This window comes from Ascaphus truei, chromosome 5, assembly GCF_040206685.1.
Source record: "Ascaphus truei isolate aAscTru1 chromosome 5, aAscTru1.hap1, whole genome shotgun sequence".
NCBI lineage: Eukaryota > Metazoa > Chordata > Amphibia > Anura > Ascaphidae > Ascaphus > Ascaphus truei.
In genome coordinates this window covers 5,546,911-5,562,311 of record NC_134487.1, presented here as the reverse complement: position 1 = coordinate 5,562,311, position 15,401 = coordinate 5,546,911, and positions in this window count along the sequence as shown.

Genomic DNA, 15,401 nt, shown 5'->3' with positions numbered 1-15,401 from the left:
TATAACAGGAAGAAGAGAGAGAAGCTTTATTGCAGAGGTATAACAGGAAGAAGAGAGAGAAGCTTTATTGCAGAGGTATAACAGGAAGAAGAGAGAGAAGCTTTATTGCAGAGGCATAACAGGAAGAAGAGAGAGAAGCTTTATTGCGGAGGTATAACAGGAAGAAGAGAGAGAAGCTTTATTGCGGAGGCATAACAGGAAGAAGAGAGAAGCTTTATTGCGGAGGTATAACAGGAAGAAGAGAGAGAAGCTTTATTGCAGAGGTATAACAGGAAGAAGAGAGAGAAGCTTTATTGCAGAGGTGTAACAGGAAGAAGAGAGAGAAGCTTTATTGCAGAGGTATAACAGGAAGAAGAGAGAGAAGCTTTATTGCGGAGGTATAACAGGAAGAAGAGAGAGAAGCTTTATTGCGGAGGTATAACAGGAAGAAGAGAGAGAAGCTTTATTGCGGAGGTATAACAGGAAGAAGAGAGAGAAGCTTTATTGCGGAGGTATAACAGGAAGAAGCGAGAGAAACTTTATTGCAGAGGTATAACAGGAAGAAGAGAGAGAAGCTTTATTGCGGAAGTATAACAGGAAGAAGAGAGAGAAGCTTTATTGCGGAGGTATAACAGGAAGAAGAGAGAGAAGCTTTATTGCGGAAGTATAACAGGAAGAAGAGAGAGAAGCTTTATTGCGGAGGTATAACAGGAAGAAGAGAGAGAAGCTTTATTGCGGAGGTATAACAGGAAGAAGAGAGAGAAGCTTTATTGCGGAGGTATAACAGGAAGAAGAGAGAGAAGCTTTATTGCAGAGGTATAACAGGAAGAAGAGAGAGAAGCTTTATTGCGGAAGTATAACAGGAAGAAGAGAGAGAAGCTTTATTGCGGAGGTATAACAGGAAGAAGAGAGAGAAGCTTTATTGCGGAGGTATAACAGGAAGAAGAGGGAGAAGCTTTATTGCGGAAGTATAACAGGAAGAAGAGAGAGAAGCTTTATTGCGGAGGTATAACAGGAAGAAGAGAGAGAAGCTTTATTGCGGAGGTATAACAGGAAGAAGAGAGAGAAGCTGTATTGCAGAGGTATAACAGGAAGAAGAGAGAGAAGCTTTATTGCGGAGGTATAACAGGAAGAAGAGAGAGAAGCTTTATTGCGGAGGTATAACAGGAAGAAGAGAGAGAAGCTTTATTGCGGAGGTATAACAGGAAGAAGCGAGAGAAACTTTATTGCAGAGGTATAACAGGAAGAAGAGAGAGAAGCTTTATTGCGGAAGTATAACAGGAAGAAGAGAGAGAAGCTTTATTGCGGAGGTATAACAGGAAGAAGAGAGAGAAGCTTTATTGCGGAAGTATAACAGGAAGAAGAGAGAGAAGCTTTATTGCAGAGGTATAACAGGAAGAAGAGAGAAGCTTTATTGCAGAGGTATAACAGGAAGGAGAGAGAGAAGCTTTATTGCGGAGGTGTAACAGGAAGAAGAGAGAAGCTTTATTGCGGAAGTATAACAGGAAGAAGAGAGAGAAGCTTTATTGCGGAGGTATAACAGGAAGAAGAGAGAGAAGCTTTATTGCGGAGGTATAACAGGAAGAAGAGAGAGAAGCTTTATTGCGGAAGTATAACAGGAAGAAGAGAGAGAAGCTTTATTGCGGAGGTATAACAGGAAGAAGAGAGAGAAGCTTTATTGCGGAGGTATAACAGGAAGAAGAGAGAGAAGCTTTATTGCGGAGGTATAACAGGAAGAAGAGAGAGAAGCTTTATTGCGGAGGTATAACAGGAAGAAGAGAGAGAAGCTTTATTGCGGAGGTATAACAGGAAGAAGAGAGAGAAGCTTTATTGCGGAGGTATAACAGGAAGAAGAGAGAGAAGCTTTATTGCGGAGGTATAACAGGAAGAAGAGAGAGAAGCTTTATTGCGGAGGTATAACAGGAAGAAGAGAGAGAAGCTTTATTGCGGAGGTATAACAGGAAGAAGAGAGAGAAGCTTTATTGCAGAGGTATAACAGGAAGAAGACAGAGAAGCTTTATTGCAGAGGTATAACAGGAAGAAGAGAGAGAAGCTTTATTGCGGAGGTATAACACGAAGAAGAGAGAGAAGCTTTATTGCGGAGGTATAACAGGAAGAAGAGAGAGAAGCTTTATTGCAGAGGTATAACACGAAGAAGAGAGAGAAGCTTTATTGCGGAGGTATAACAGGAAGAAGAGAGAGAAGCTTTATTGCAGAGGTATAACAGGAAGAAGAGAGAGAAGCTTTATTGCGGAGGTATAACAGGAAGAAGAGAGAGAAGCTTTATTGCAGAGGTATAACAGGAAGAAGAGAGAGAAGCTTTATTGCAGAGGTATAACAGGAAGAAGAGAGAGAAGCTTTATTGCGGAGGTATAACAGGAAGAAGAGAGAGAAGCTTTATTGCAGAGGTATAACAGGAAGAAGAGAGAGAAGCTTTATTGCAGAGGTATAACAGGAAGGAGAGAGAGAAGCTTTATTGCAGAGGTATAACAGGAAGAAGAGAGAGAAGCTTTATTGCAGAGGTATAACAGGAAGAAGAGAGAGAAGCTTTATTGCGGAGGTATAACAGGAAGAAGAGAGAGAAGCTTTATTGCAGAGGTATAACAGGAAGAAGAGAGGGAAGCTTTATTGCGGAGGTGTAACAGGAAGAAGAGAGAGAAGCTTTATTGCAGAGGTATAACAGGAAGAAGAGAGAGAAGCTTTATTGCGGAGGTATAACAGGAAGAAGAGAGAGAAGCTTTATTGCAGAGGTATAACAGGAAGAAGAGAGAGAAGCTTTATTGCAGAGGTATAACAGGAAGAAGAGAGAGAAGCTTTATTGCAGAGGTATAACAGGAAGAAGAGGGAGAAGCTTTATTGCGGAAGTATAACAGGAAGAAGAGAGAGAAGCTTTATTGCGGAGGTATAACAGGAAGAAGAGAGAGAAGCTTTATTGCGGAGGTATAACAGGAAGAAGAGAGAGAAGCTGTATTGCAGAGGTATAACAGGAAGAAGAGAGAGAAGCTTTATTGCGGAGGCATAACAGGAAGAAGAGAGAGAAGCTTTATTGCGGAGGTATAACAGGAAGAAGAGAGAGAAGCTTTATTGCAGAGGTATAACAGGAAGAAGAGAGAGAAGCTTTATTGCAGAGGTGTAACAGGAAGAAGAGAGAGAAGCTTTATTGCAGAGGTATAACAGGAAGAAGAGAGAGAAGCTTTATTGCGGAGGTATAACAGGAAGAAGAGAGAGAAGCTTTATTGCGGAGGTATAACAGGAAGAAGAGAGAGAAGCTTTATTGCGGAGGTATAACAGGAAGAAGAGAGAGAAGCTTTATTGCGGAGGTATAACAGGAAGAAGAGAGAGAAGCTTTATTGCAGAGGTATAACAGGAAGAAGAGAGAGAAGCTTTATTGCGGAAGTATAACAGGAAGAAGAGAGAGAAGCTTTATTGCGGAGGTATAACAGGAAGAAGAGAGAGAAGCTTTATTGCGGAAGTATAACAGGAAGAAGAGAGAGAAGCTTTATTGCGGAGGTATAACAGGAAGAAGAGAGAGAAGCTTTATTGCGGAGGTATAACAGGAAGAAGAGAGAGAAGCTTTATTGCGGAGGTATAACAGGAAGAAGAGAGAGAAGCTTTATTGCAGAGGTATAACAGGAAGAAGAGAGAGAAGCTTTATTGCGGAAGTATAACAGGAAGAAGAGAGAGAAGCTTTATTGCGGAGGTATAACAGGAAGAAGAGAGAGAAGCTTTATTGCGGAGGTATAACAGGAAGAAGAGGGAGAAGCTTTATTGCGGAAGTATAACAGGAAGAAGAGAGAGAAGCTTTATTGCGGAGGTATAACAGGAAGAAGAGAGAGAAGCTTTATTGCGGAGGTATAACAGGAAGAAGAGAGAGAAGCTTTATTGCGGAGGTATAACAGGAAGAAGAGAGAGAAGCTTTATTGCAGAGGTATAATATGAAGAAGAGAGAGAAGCTTTATTGCGGAGGTATAACAGGAAGAAGAGAGAGAAGCTTTATTGCGGAGGTATAACAGGAAGAAGAGAGAGAAGCTTTATTGCAGAGGTATAACAGGAAGAAGAGAGGGAAGCTTTATTGCGGAGGTGTAACAGGAAGAAGAGAGAAGCTTTATTGCGGAAGTATAACAGGAAGAAGAGAGAGAAGCTTTATTGCGGAGGTATAACAGGAAGAAGAGAGAGAAGCTTTATTGCGGAGGTATAACAGGAAGAAGAGAGAGAAGCTTTATTGCGGAAGTATAACAGGAAGAAGAGAGAGAAGCTTTATTGCGGAGGTATAACAGGAAGAAGAGAGAGAAGCTTTATTGCGGAGGTATAACAGGAAGAAGAGAGAGAAGCTTTATTGCGGAGGTATAACAGGAAGAAGAGAGAGAAGCTTTATTGCGGAGGTATAACAGGGAGAAGAGAGAGAAGCTTTATTGCAGAGGTATAACAGGAAGAAGAGAGAGAAGCTTTATTGCAGAGGTATAACAGGAAGAAGAGAGAGAAGCTTTATTGCGTAGGTATAACAGGAAGAAGAGGGAGAAGCTTTATTGCGGAAGTATAACAGGAAGAAGAGAGAGAAGCTTTATTGCGGAGGTATAACAGGAAGAAGAGAGAGAAGCTTTATTGCGGAGGTATAACAGGAAGAAGAGAGAGAAGCTGTATTGCAGAGGTATAACAGGAAGAAGAGAGAGAAGCTTTATTGCGGAGGTATAACAGGAAGAAGAGAGAGAAGCTTTATTGCAGAGGTATAACAGGAAGAAGAGAGAGAAGCTTTATTGCAGAGGTATAACAGGAAGAAGAGAGAAGCTTTATTGCGGAGGTATAACAGGAAGAAGAGAGAAGCTTTATTGCGGAGGTATAACAGGAAGAAGAGAGAGAAGCTTTATTGCGGAGATATAACAGGAAGAAGAGAGAGAAGCTTTATTGCGGAGGTATAACAGGAAGAAGAGAGAAGCTTTATTGCGGAGGTATAACAGGAAGAAGAGAGAGAAGCTTTATTGCAGAGGTATAACAGGAAGAAGAGAGAAGCTTTATTGCGGAGGTATAACAGGAAGAAGAGAGAGAAGCTTTATTGCAGAGGTATAACAGGAAGAAGAGAGAGAAGCTTTATTGCGGAGATATAACAGGAAGAAGAGAGAGAAGCTTTATTGCAGAGGTATAACAGGAAGGAGAGAGAGAAGCTTTATTGCAGAGGTATAACAGGAAGAAGAGAGAGAAGCTTTATTGCGGAGGTATAACAGGAAGAAGAGAGAGAAGCTTTATTGCAGAGGTGTAACAGGAAGAAGAGAGAGAAGCTTTATTGCAGAGGTATAACAGGAAGAAGAGAGAGAAGCTTTATTGCAGAGGTATAACAGGAAGAAGAGAGAGAAGCTTTATTGCGGAGGTATAACAGGAAGAAGAGAGAGAAGCTTTATTGCAGAGGTATAACAGGAAGAAGAGAGAGAAGCTTTATTGCAGCGGTATAACAGGAAGAAAAGAGAGAGAAGCTTTATTGCGGAGGTATAACAGGAAGAAGAGAGAGACGCTTTATTGCGGAGGTATAACAGGAAGAAGAGAGAGAAGCTTTATTGCAGAGGTATAACAGGAAGAAGAGAGAGAAGCTTTATTGCGGAGGTATAACAGGAAGAAGAGGGAGAAGCTTTATTGCAGAGGTATAACAGGAAGAAGAGAGAGAAGCTTTATTGCAGCGGTATAACAGGAAGAAGAGAGAGAAGCTTTATTGCAGAGGTATAACAGGAAGAAGAGAGAGAAGCTTTATTGCAGAGGTATAACAGGAAGAAGAGAGAGAAGCTTTATTGCAGAGGTATAACAGGAAGAAGAGAGAGAAGCTTTATTGCAGAGGTATAACAGGAAGAAGAGAGAGACGCTTTATTGCGGAGGTATAACAGGAAGAAGAGAGAGAAGCTTTATTGCGGAGGTATAACAGGAAGAAGAGAGAGAAGCTTTATTGCAGAGGTATAACAGGAAGAAGAGAGAGAAGCTTTATTGCGGAGGTATAACAGGAAGAAAAGAGAGAGAAGCTTTATTGCGGAGGTATAACAGGAAGAAGAGAGTGACGCTTTATTGCGGAGGTATAACAGGAAGAAGAGAGAGAAGCTTTATTGCGGAGGTATAACAGGAAGAAGAGAGAGAAGCTTTATTGCAGAGGTATAACAGGAAGAAGAGAGAGAAGCTTTATTGCAGCGGTATAACAGGAAGAAAAGAGAGAGAAGCTTTATTGCGGAGGTATAACAGGAAGAAGAGAGAGAAGCTTTATTGCGGAGGTATAACAGGAAGAAGAGAGAGAAGCTTTATTGCAGAGGTATAACAGGAAGAAGAGAGAGAAGCTTTATTGCAGAGGTATAACAGGAAGAAGAGAGAGAAGCTTTATTGCGGAGGTATAACAGGAAGAAGAGAGAGAAGCTTTATTGCAGAGGTATAACAGGAAGAAGAGAGAGAAGCTTTATTGCAGAGGTATAACAGGAAGAAGAGAGAGAAGCTTTATTGCAGCGGTATAACAGGAAGAAGAGAGAGAGAAGCTTTATTGCAGAGGTATAACAGGAAGAAGAGAGAGAAGCTTTATTACAGAGGTATAACAGGAAGAAGAGAGAGAAGCTTTATTGCGGAGGTATAACAGGAAGAAGAGAGAGAAGCTTTATTGCAGAGGTATAACAGGAAGAAGAGAGAGAAGCTTTATTGCGGAGGTATAACAGGAAGAAGAGAGAGACGCTTTATTGCAGAGGTATAACAGGAAGAGGAGAAACGAGCTTTATTGCAGAGGTATAACAGGAAGAAGAGAGAGAAGCTTTATTGCGGAGGTATAACAGGAAGAAGAGAGAGAAGCTTTATTGCGGAGGTATAACAGGAAGAAGAGAGAGAAGCTTTATTGCAGAGGTATAACAGGAAGAAGAGAGAGAAGCTTTATTGCAGAGGTATAACAGGGAGAAGAGAGAGAAGCTTTATTGCAGAGGTATAACAGGAAGAAGAGAGAGACGCTTTATTGCAGAGGTATAACAGGAAGGAGAGAGAGAAGCTTTATTGCGGAGGTATAACAGGAAGAAGAGAGAGAAGCTTTATTGCGGAGGTATAACAGGAAGAAGAGAGAAGCTTTATTGCAGAGGTATAACAGGAAGAAGAGAGAGACGCTTTATTGCAGAGGTATAACAGGAAGGAGAGAGAGAAGCTTTATTGCGGAGGTATAACAGGAAGAAGAGAGAGAAGCTTTATTGCGGAGGTATAACAGGAAGAAGAGAGAGAAGCTTTATTGCAGAGGTATAACAGGAAGAAGAGAGAGACGCTTTATTGCGGAGGTATAACAGGAAGAAGAGAGAGAAGCTTTATTGCGGAGGTATAACAGGAAGAAGAGAGAGAAGCTTTATTGCAGAGGTATAACAGGGAGAAGAGAGAGAAGCTTTATTGCAGAGGTATAACAGGAAGAAGAGAGAGAAGCTTTATTGCAGAGGTATAACAGGAAGAAGAGAGAGAAGCTTTATTGCAGAGGTATAACAGGAAGAAGAGAGAAGCTTTATTGCGGAGATATAACAGGAAGAAGAGAGAGAAGCTTTATTGCGGAGATATAACAGGAAGAAGAGAGAGAAGCTTTATTGCGGAGGTATAACAGGAAGAAGAGAGAGAAGCTTTATTGCAGAGGTATAACAGGAAGAAGAGAGAGACGCTTTATTGCGGAGGTATAACAGGAAGAAGAGAGAGAAGCTTTATTGCGGAGGTATAACAGGAAGAAGAGAGAGAAGCTTTATTGCAGAGGTATAACAGGAAGAAGAGAGAAGCTTTATTGCAGAGGTATAACAGGAAGAAGAGAGAGAAGCTTTATTGCAGAGGTATAACAGGGAGAAGAGAGAGAAGCTTTATTGCAGAGGTATAACAGGAAGAAGAGAGAGAAGCTTTATTGCGGAGGTATAACAGGAAGAAGAGAGAGAAGCTTTATTGCGGAGGTATAACAGGGAGAAGAGAGAGAAGCTTTATTGCAGAGGTATAACAGGGAGAAGAGAGAGAAGCTTTATTGCAGAGGTATAACAGGGAGAAGAGAGAGAAGCTTTATTGCAGAGGTATAACAGGAAGAAGAGAGAGAAGCTTTATTGCGGAGGTATAACAGGAAGAAGAGAGAGAAGCTTTATTGCAGAGGTATAACAGGAAGAAGAGAGAGAAGCTTTATTGCGGAGGTATAACAGGAAGAAGAGAGAGAAGCTTTATTGCGGAGGTATAACAGGAAGAAGAGAGAGAAGCTTTATTACAGAGGTATAACAGGAAGAAGAGAGAGAAGCTTTATTGCAGAGGTATAACAGGAAGAAGAGAGAAGCTTTATTGCAGAGGTATAACAGGAAGAAGAGAGAGAAGCTTTATTGCAGAGATATAACAGGAAGAAGAGAGAGAAGCTTTATTGCAGAGGTATAACAGGAAGAAGAGAGAGAAGCTTTATTGCAGAGGTATAACAGGAAGAGAGAGAAGCTTTATTGCGGAGGTATAACAGGAAGAAGAGATAGGAGCTTTATTGCAGAGGTATAACAGGAAGAAGAGAGAGAAGCTTTATTGCGGAGGTATAACAGGAAGAAGAGAGAGAAGCTTTATTGCAGAGGTATAACAGGAAGAAGAGAGAGAAGCTTTATTGCGGAGGTATAACAGGAAGAAGAGAGAGAAGCTTTATTGCGGAGGTATAACAGGGAGAAGAGAGAGAAGCTTTATTGCGGAGGTATAACAGGAAGGAGAGAGAGAAGCTTTATTGCAGAGGTATAACAGGAAGAAGAGAGAGAAGCTTTATTGCAGAGGTATAACAGGAAGAAGAGAGAGAAGCTTTATTGCAGAGGTATAACAGGAAGAAGAGAACCGAGCTTTATTGCGGAGGTATAACAGGAAGAAGAGAGAGAAGCTTTATTGCAGAGGTATAACAGGAAGAAGAGAGAAGCTTTATTGCGGAGGTATAACAGGAAGAAGAGAGAGAAGCTTTATTGCAGAGGTATAACAGGAGGAAGAGAGAGAAGCTTTATTGCGGAGGTATAACAGGAAGAAGAGAGAGAAGCTTTATTGCAGAGGTATAACAGGAGGAAGAGAGAGAAGCTTTATTGCGGAGGTATAACAGGAAGAAGAGAGAGAAGCTTTATTGCGGAGGTATAACAGGAAGAAGAGAGAGAAGCTTTATTGCAGAGGTATAACAGGAAGAAGAGAGAGAAGCTTTATTGCGGAGGTATAACAGGAGGAAGAGAGAGAAGCTTTATTGCAGAGGTATAACAGGAAGAAGAGAGAGAAGCTTTATTGCAGAGGCATAACAGGAAGAAGAGAGAGAAGCTTTATTGCAGAGGTATAACAGGGAGAAGAGAGAGAAGCTTTATTGCAGAGGTATAACAGGAAGAAGAGAGAGAAGCTTTATTGCAGAGGTATAACAGGAAGAAGAGAGAGAAGCTTTATTGCGGAGGTATAACAGGAAGAAGAGAGAAGCTTTATTGCGGAGGTATAACAGGAAGAAGAGAGAGAAGCTTTATTGCAGAGGTATAACAGGAAGAAGAGAGAGGGGGAAGTAGGAAACATTAAATTAAAGAAATGTCGTGGTTCTGAAAGAGTTTTGCGCACGAAGCAAATACATCGTCTGCGTAATGAACTAACCTGATTGGAGGGTGAGATCGCTAAAATAACGGTGGTTCCAGCCAAACAGAAACGCTCCCTTTTGAAAACAATTGAAATGCTAATCCACAGCGCAGAGCAAGATGCAGAGCAGGGTGCAGAGCAGGGTGCAGAGCAAGGTGCAGAGCAAAATGCAGAGCAAGGCGCAGAGCAAAATGCAGAGCAAGGCACAGAGCAAAATGCAGAGCAAGGTGCAGAGCAAGGCGCAGATTCATGTTGTGGAACAAGAAGCCAGAACCCCAGCAAGAGTCACATTAAAAGCTCTCAAGAAAAGATAAGATTGAAGACGCCTACAAGAAGTGGGAGAGAAACTAGATCCCACAACAAGTCTGCGAAGTCTAAAGATAAAACAGAGAACTTATCCCAGGAAAATTCTGATTCAGATCCTGACAGTTTAATTCCACCAACTGACAGGAAAACCCCAAAGGGTAAAGCTGCTAAAGAAAAGAAAGCAAAGGACCGGAGGCTAAAGGTTTCCACAGGAGAAGGTAACAGCCTGGAAATAGGGTCCAAAGACTTCAGGGAAGGGGACTCACCTCAGGGTGTATCAGACTGTGAGCAAGGATCTGTTCCAGAGCTTCCAGCATCCCAGGGGTTAATAGCAGAAGATTTGGTTAAAAGGCTCGGTAGCGCCTCCACCTGTGCGGGATTCTATGGTGTGGAATGACCCCGTCACAGGACACACTAAGAATACGCACTTGGTAAAGCACTTGGTTTCACTGTACAGGAGGGCCCCAGTCACGCGATGAGCTCCGTTCCAAGGACCCGCCGCAAAGCGAAAATCGCCGGAAAGTGGAACCGGCAATTTCTGTTATATGCGCATGCGCAGGCCGGCAATGAGTGGGTGCACTTTGTTGGGTACCTGCCGGGTGTGTCCACACCCGGGCGCGCTGTAGAAGATAGGATCCAGCGATGTCAGCGATGAGTCCGCCTCCGCGGTGGGTGGTATCCGGCTGGAGGGTCCCACACGGATGATAGTCTCTGATGGTCTGGATCTGGTCCGCAGGCCGCAGTCACCTTGCGGCGTCTCACTGTGTCCCTGACCCTGATAGTGCTAAGCGGTGCAGTGTCCCTGTCTAAGGGCACGTCCCTATAGCAGCCACAAGCTTTGTGGGAATCGGGCCTAGCTGGGGGTATCTGGCCTAGTGCAGGCGCCACAGACCCCTGCGCACACAACCTACCCCTTCCTTGTCCCAGCTCCGACTGGCGTGGTCCTCAGCGCGTCAAAAGTATCTATCTGCTTGCAGGGGATTGGCTGTTGCCCGATTGGCTGTTGCGCGCCATGTGATCTAGCAGCCCCGGTGGCTGCTGGTTGTTGTAGTCCCCCTGCGGGACGTTTGGGTGTAATGGCCGACTGTGTACCTCTCTGTGCATGCGCAAGGTGCACCAAGATGACCGCCGCAACATAGCTATCTGCACTGCACATGCGCGTCCGCACGGAAGATGGCGGCACCATTCTATGGCAGCCGCCGGCGACTGTCGCCCTACCTATACCCCCGACACTGTCGGGACCTGCCCTCCTGCCACCACTACATAGTGCACCCGCGCCGGGAGGTAAGGGGCTTACGGGGGGGGGGGGGGGGCAGGGGGACCCGGGCTACACGAATTAACAGAAAGGCAGGGGCCTAAACCAACTCAAGCTTTGAGCAGTGAGAGGTTGCCAAGGCAACTGGCTGGTGGCTTGTGAAAAGGCTACATTGTAGCAACAATGTTGCAACTTCACCACAGCACTGGCTGCTGCAGAACAGGGAAGCATGCAGCGTTCACCGGGGAGAGCCGGGTAAATACCCAGAGACTGTACACTCCTGTTCCAGGGCAAGGGCGCGGCACGACGACTCGGAGGGACTCCCGGACACCCCGCAGGTCCCGCTGGTAAAGTGCCTGCGGTGCCGGTAAAGAATCGTTTTACTGCTCTTAGGAGGGATTAGGGGGTCAAGAGCCGAAGACCCTGAGGATGTAGAGGAACTTGAGCATCATATGGACGTTTCCACGGTGACAGAATCGGACATGACCCCACCTTCGGTGACCACTATGAGGTTTGGGTTATTGGGGGAAAAGAAGTAATATTGCTTATTTTGTGTGGCTTTTTTCTACAAGTAGCAAGGACGGGCAGTTCTTTGGTTTCAATAAGACCGTGTATAATAAGGGAGATGTGAAGATGCTTTCAGAGGAGAAAGGTTGGAACATACGCTGGGCTAATATGTGTATAATGTCAGTTTGTACATACGCTGGGCTAATATGTGTATAATGTCAGTTTGTACATACGCTGGGCTAATATGTGTATAATGTCAGTTTGTACATACGCTGGGCTAATATGTGTATAATGTCAGTTTGTACATACGCTGGGCTAATATGTGTATAATGTCAGTTTGTACATACGCTGGGCTAATATGTGTATAATGTCAGTTTGTACAGAACGTGCAGTGTTTGTTTGGAAATTGTTCTATGACATATAATGCTGGGGTAATGTTTTCAATAAAAAATAATTCCTCCTATTACCCCATATAACCGCTCCCTATAACTCCTCCTATTACCCCATATAACTCCCCCTATTACCCCATATAACCCCTCCCTATAACTCCTCCTATTGCCCCATATAACCTCTCCCTATAGCTCCTCCTATTACCCCATATAACCGCTCCCTATAACTCCTCCTATTACCACATATAACCTCTCCCTATAACTCCTCCTATTACCCCATATAACTCCTCCCATTACCCCATATAACTGCTCTGTATAACTCCTGCATGCAGATGTTGCTCTTAGCGTTGATTTGCCAGATAACAATAGGTGAGTAATAAGTACCCACATACAGCACGGTGGCCTGATGGTGATATAATTACAGGGGTACATTTAATGCATAATAATATAAAACCAGCACTAATATGGGATCGGAGGTTCCCACGTCCCCCCTTACATGGGGCCCTCTGACACATGATAAATACCCCAAAATAATGTTAAATATTCAATGTTATTGAAATCAACAAAAAGTCCAAAAGAAATATCTGTAATTAACCCCGCAGGGTGAGACGAGAAGCCGGTCAGAGAAATAACTGTGCGTTCCTTTCAGGGATATATGCCGCAGTGCGCAGACAGGTCTGTATTATGGATGTTATTTTATATATTAATAATATCAATGATCTAGTATTGATGTTCTATAAAAGAGAAATGTTTGAAAGTTACAGTAACGCCGCTATGCGCAGACAGCCTGTCGCAGGGGCTCATACCGTGCGCTCCTAATGCAATGACTAATGCATACTAAGAAGTGAAGCAGTAACGTGAATTATTAGTGTTTTAGAGATATTTCAGGGTTATACATAGAATATTCACTTCTTAGTATGCATTAGTCATTGCATTAGGAGAGCACGGTATGAGCCCCTGCGACAGGCTGTCTGCGCATAGCAGCGTTACTGTAACATTCACAAGCATTTCTCTTTTATAGAACATCAATACTAGATCATTGCAATTATTAATATATTATAGATAATAACATCAATAATAACAGGCCTGTCTGCGCACTGTCGGCGCACTGCTACATGTCCCGTAACGGGCGTGCACATTTGCCGGGACTTAGGCATTTTGTCCGTAGGGAATATTCTGCTTCTCGCCTGACACTGCGGGGTTAATTACAGGTATTTCTTTTAATCTATCTTTATTGATGAATTAAGCATTATTGGTGGATATTTGTGTCTGAGTGCCGGCTGTAAGAATCCTTTTAGTTGCTGGTTCCGACCCAGTGGTATCCCCCCCAACCTTCTCCGGGTGCGGGGGATCTGGAAATATCTTTTATATGTAACACCCCTTAGTATACATTGCAGGGTGACGGTGAGGCCGCAGGGTGACGGTGAGGCCGCAGGGTGACGGTGAGGCCGCAGGGTGACGGTGAGGCCGCAGGGTGACGGTGGGGTGAGGCCGCAGGGTGACGGTGAGGCCGCAGGGTGACGGTGAGGCCGCAGGGTGACGGTGAGGCCGCAGGGTGACGGTGGGGGTGAGGCCGCAGGGTGACGGTGGAGGTGAGGCCGCAGTGTGACGTGGGGGTGAGGCCGCAGGGTGACGGTGGAGGTGAGGCCGCAGGGTGACAGTGGAGGTGAGGCCGCAGGGTGACGGTGGAGGTGAGGCCGCAGGGGGACGGTGGAGGTGAGGCCGCAGGGTGACGGGGGAAGTGAGGCCGCAGGGGGACGGTGGAGGTGAGGCCGCAGGGTGACGGGGGAGGTGAGGCCGCAGGGTGACGGGGGAGGTGAGGCCGCAGGTTGACGGTGGAGGTGAGGCCGCAGGGTGACGGTGGAGGTGAGGCCGCAGGGTGACGGTGGAGGTGAGGCCGCAGGGTGACGAAGGGGGTGAGGCCGCAGGGTGACGGTGGGGGTGAGGCCGCAGGGTGACGGTGAGGCCGCAGGGTGACGGTGGGGGTGAGGCCGCAGGGTGACAGTGAGGCCGCAGGGTGACGGTGAGGCTGCAGGGTGACGGTGAGGCCGCAGGTTGACGGTGGGGGTGAGGCCACAGGGTGACGGTGAGGCCGCTGGGTGACGGTGATGGTGAGGCCGCAGGGTGACGGTGGGGGTGAGGCCGCAGGGTGACGGTGATGGTGAGGCCGCAGGGTGACGGTGATGGTGAGGCCGCAGGGTGGCGGTGATGGTGAGGCCGCAGGGTGACTGTGGAGGTGAGGCCGCAGGGTGACGGTGATGGTGAGGCCGCAGGGTGGCGGTGATGGTGAGGCCGCAGGGTGACTGTGGAGGTGAGGCCGCAGGGTGACGGTGATGGTGAGGCCGCAGGGTGACGGTGGAGGTGAGGCCGCAGGGTGACGGTGATGGTGAGGCCGCAGGGTGACGGTGGAGGTGAGGCCGCAGGGTGACGGTGGGGGTGAGGCCGCAGGGTGACGGTGCTGGTGAGGCCGCAGGTTGACGCTGGAGGTGAGGCCGCAGGGTGACGGTGATGGTGAGGCCGCAGGGTGACGGTGGGGGTGAGGCCGCAGGGTGACGGTGGGGGTGAGGCCGCAGGGTGACGGTGGGGGTGAGGCCGCAGGGTGACGGTGGAGGTGAGGCCGCAGGGTGACGGTGATGGTGAGGCCGCAGGGTGACGGTGGACGTGAGGCCGCAGGGTGACGGTGATGGTGATTCCGCAGGGTGACGGTGATGGTGAGGCCGCAGGGTGGCGGTGATTGTGAGGCCGCAGGGTGACGGTGGAGGTGAGGCCGCAGGGTGACGGTGGAGGTGAGGCCGCAGTGTGACGTGGGGGTGAGGCCGCAGGGTGACGGTGGAGGTGAGGCCGCAGGGTGACGGTGATGGTGAGGCCGCAGGGTGACGGTGCTGGTGAGGCCGCAGGGTGACGGTGGGGGTGAGGCCGCAGGGTGACGGTGATGGTGAGGCCGCAGGGTGACGGTGATGGTGAGGCCGCAGGGTGACGGTGGAGGTGCGGCTGCAGGGTGATGGTGAGGCCGCAGGGTGACGGTGGAGGTGAGGCCGCAGGGTGACGGTGGAGGTGAGGCCGCAGGTTGATGGTGAGGCCACAGGGTGACGGTGCTGGTGAGGCCGCAGGGTGACGGTGGGGGTGAGGCCGCAGGGTGCCGGTGATGGTGAGGCCACAGGGTGACGGTGATGGTGAGGCCGCAGGGTGACGGTGGAGGTGAGGCCGCAGGGTGAAGGTGGAGGTGCGGCCGCAGGGTGACGGTGGAGGTGAGGCCGCAGGTTGATGGTGAGGCCACAGGGTGACGGTGCTGGTGAGGCCGCAGGGTGACGGTGGGGGTGAGGCCGCAGGGTGCCGGTGATGGTGAGGCCACAGGGTGACGGTGATGGTGAGGCCGCAGGGTGACGGTGAAGGTGAGGCCGCAGGGTGAT